The sequence below is a fragment of the Salvelinus alpinus genome, chromosome 2 (assembly GCF_045679555.1).
Source record: "Salvelinus alpinus chromosome 2, SLU_Salpinus.1, whole genome shotgun sequence".
In the NCBI taxonomy this organism is placed as follows: domain Eukaryota; kingdom Metazoa; phylum Chordata; class Actinopteri; order Salmoniformes; family Salmonidae; genus Salvelinus; species Salvelinus alpinus.
This window is the reverse complement of record NC_092087.1, coordinates 86,059,903-86,063,845: the sequence shown is the minus strand read 5'-3', so window position 1 is coordinate 86,063,845 and position 3,943 is coordinate 86,059,903. Positions and strand designations below refer to the sequence as shown.

Here is a 3,943-nt window from a genome sequence, read left to right as displayed (position 1 = left end):
AAAACACAGCTTAGCTTGTTGTTAATCCACCTATCGTGTCAGATTTTGAAAATATGCTTTACAGCGAAAGAGATTTAAGCTTTTGTGAGTGTATCAATGCTACAACAGCTAGCCCCAAATTAGCATGGTCACGAAAGTCAGAAAAGCAATAAAATGAATCGCTTACCTTTGATAATCTTCGGATGTTTGCACTCACGAGACTCCCAGTTACACAACAAATGTTATTTTTGTTCAATAAATATAAATATATATATATAATGCGCAATTTGGGTTGCGCATTATGTTCAGAAAACCAAAGCCTTGTTCCGTTCGACAAATTCCAAAAAGTATCAGTAATGGTCGTAGAAACATGTAAAATGTTTTTTTATAATCAATCCACAGGTTGTTTTTAACAAACATAATCGATAAGATTTCAACCGGACCATAACCTATTCATTAAGAGAGAAAGGGAAAATGGAGAGCTCCTCTCTCGCGCGCAGGAACTATTCAGAGGACACCTGACTACTGTTGAAAAGTCTCACTCATTTTTCAAAATAAAAGCCTGAAACTATGTCTAAAGCCTGGTCACAGCCTGAGGAAGCCATTGGAAAAGGAATCTGGTTGATACCCCTTTAAATGGAAGATAGACGGTCCAGGAAACAGATTAAAAAAAAAAAAAATCACTTCCGGCTTAGATTTTCTCAGGTTTTCGTCTGCAGAATACGTTTTGTTATACTCAGACAATATTTTGACAGTTTTGGAAACTTTGGAGTGTTTTCTAATCTATAAATTATATGATAATTCTACGATCTGGGCCAGAGAAAATGTCAGTTTACCTTGGGAACGTTATTATTATTTTTTTATTAAAAAAATTCTGACCCCTAGCGCTAAAGAGGTTTTAAGGGCTTGTAAGTCAGAATTCCACTGTAAGGTCTACATATGTAGAATTCTGCGCATGTCACAAATACTATTTCATTTGTTACACATGAAAACATGTGAACCTGGTGTGACATTATTGAAACTGCTGACACCTAGTGGACATCAAGAGAAACTACACCATAGACACACACCATAACCTTAACACAGATGGGATGCTTTACATACATTGCTCTTTTTTTATTAGACACTAATATATATGTCCAATAAACAGACTTTCAAATGTCGGAATGTAAAACACAAACGACTGGAAAGTTATTAAAAAGCAGTTGTAGTAAATCAAGCATCTTGGGGTTACCTGAAATAGGTCATAGTATATATTTTAAATGTTCTATTTTAGCTTTATTTAACTAGGCAAGATGAACTCAACAACATGCACAGTTTACCTGCTATATCTGGGAAACAGGATTAACACCGAAAGAACTTGGCAAAATACAATGCATGTTTCTGTAGTACGAGTAGGTATATACAGTATCATCGGTAACGATTGTGTACAAGCCACCTAGCTAATAAAAATACTGGGGCTTGCGGTCATTAGTTACATTTCAACCACAGCGATCCCCCAATTGAGGCGCAACAGAGTTCACCAGCGAATGCAGGAACACCGGAAATAATAACTAAACCAACGAACGAGAAATGGTGGAGGCTACCAGAACGAAGAGAGACATTTTTTCCGAATAAACGTGGTGAGTGAAAAACGTAATTACAAAGCTCACTCCCTACCCGGTATCTCATTCTACTGTTATACGACTCTGTATGCGTTGTTTGTTGGCAATCTTGATATTTACGACGTTTTTGGAACGGATTCCTGATGGAACGTTCCACAAATTATACCCACCACTCCAGAGAACGCGTTTCCACTGCTCCAGAGTCCAATGGCGGTGAGCTTTACACTACTCCAGCCGACGCTTGGCATTGCGCGCGGTGATCTTGTTGTTGTTCCTAGACGTTACCACTTCATAATAACAACATTTACAGTTGACCAGGGCAGCTCTAGCAGTGCAGAAATTTGAAAAACTGAGTTGTTGTAAAGGTAGCATCCTATGAAGGTGCCATGTTGAAAGTCACTGAGCTCTTCAGTAAGGCCATTCTACTGCCAATGTTTATGGAGATTTCATGGCTGTGTGCTCGATTTTATACATCTGTCAGCAACAGGTGTGGCTGAAATAACCTAATTCACTAATTTGAAGGGGTGTCCTCATACTTTTGTATAGTGTATGTGTCCAAAAAAACACATTTGTTATATCCCCTAGATATAGGACAGTCACTTCAAAACTTTAGTCCTTATGATACATTTTTTTCACTCTTTTGTTTTTAACCATTTATGAATGTGTTGTTCAATGCGTTTGTATTGTCTATAGCAGTAAAGGCCAAATTCAATATTTTATCAAATCATTTTTATGTATTACATTTTTTTTTACCTAAAGGGGTACTATTATTCAAAATCAAATAGCCAAATGATCCATGGTATGACCATCTTAAAACAATTCCATATGTCAGCTAGTAGAACCCTCCAAACGGCTCAGACTTTTAGAGGTTCAGAAACCCAGTGTCAGAGGGAGCAATGTCCAGCAACTAAACACACAAATCACATCAAATTGTACTTGTCACATGCGCTGAATACAACCTTACTGTGAAATGGTTACTGACAAGCCCTTAAACCAACAATGCAGTGCAGTTGTTTTTATGTAAGAAAATATTAGATTTTTTAAATTATGAAAATGCTAAAAAAAAGGAATTACACAAAATAACAATAACGAAGCATCAATAAACAATTAGATTATTCAATGTAAATTTCAAAAAACACGCATCATGCAGATACAGTAGGACACAATAATCCCAGACAGACAGACAGACTTAGTTATATGGATGTCAGGGTTCACTTTGGGTCCATTGTTCTGAAGATCAGTGAGCTGAAGACATCTCTTTCACACAAGAACACACTGGAAATTCAGAGCAGCTTGCCTTGGCCTTGGCATAATGACAGCTCACTGTTGCCTGTTTCTAGCTAGCTAATGTTGATAGATACAAGTTAGCTAACTAGCTAGCTCACTATCTAACTATGGGGTCTTGCTGTAATTCAGTGGCAGCACATCATATTGTTCACAATCCAGTCCATTCAGAGTACCTGTGTGATGCACAAAATACTTGTTTATCACTGAATAACATCAGCTTCATGTAGCTAACAAGCTAGTTGATCACTAGTTCACTCAATTCAAACGCCAGTTCAACATAAGTCCCAATAACACAGTATTTTTATGTGCATGCCTGGTTTATTCTATATATATTTTTAACATTTTTGAATGTTATTTGACCTTCTATTTTGTATATTTACATCGGACTAGTAGGGACATATGAAGCCTGGGGCCTGTTGCACAAAACTAGGATAAGGGATTAAGCCAGGATATCTTGGTGATCCTGGCTCAATTGATCCGTAATCCGGTTGCACTAAAGATGGATAGGGGGCAGGAGGATATGTTATGGTATAAATTACCATGGAGATTTATTCTGTGGAGCTAGCCTGCTCCAGACCAGGCTAAATTCCAGGATCTATTTAATCTCATCCCTAATGTCAGTCAGCAGTCACCACAAATGGAAACCAATAGTTATTTCACTGCTCACTATACATTGTTATCACATATAACTAGACCCACTGTTATTATTTAAACGTTTGTGATCATTAATTTCAATGATTTTGGATAAAAAAAGATTTTTTAGATGATGTTGCTATCATTAGATAATTTACAGTTTCCCATAGACTATAAGGCTATATATAAAATGATAGAATATTAGGGCCACAGAGGGGAAAAAAACACAAGTCATAATATTGTAACCAGTTGTTTTAAAGGAGGACAGTTGTTAAAATGACAGATGTGGGGCATTTCGTGAAATTGTACTTCAGTATGGTTTCATAAACAAAGACATGCTGATGTGCCAGAATATTAAGTATCACATTGTCATAAGTATCAAAACTGTAAAAACAATATGTAGCTTTTCTGCAGAAAGAACCAGCCTCAAATGTATGACT

The 3,943-nt window shown here is 36.7% G+C and overlaps 1 protein-coding gene across 1 annotated transcript in view; it reads left to right on the top strand.

The window, feature by feature from the left end:
* Positions 1–1,425: 1,425 nt before the first annotated feature.
* The window catches only part of LOC139545168 (B-cell receptor CD22-like), a 29,141-nt gene continuing 26,623 nt past the window's right edge, over positions 1,426–3,943 (top strand). Inside the window, exon 1 of the mRNA XM_071352641.1 lies at positions 1,426–1,601. The gene's annotated coding sequence lies outside the window, so the exon portion shown is untranslated. The remainder of the gene's footprint in view (positions 1,602–3,943) is intronic.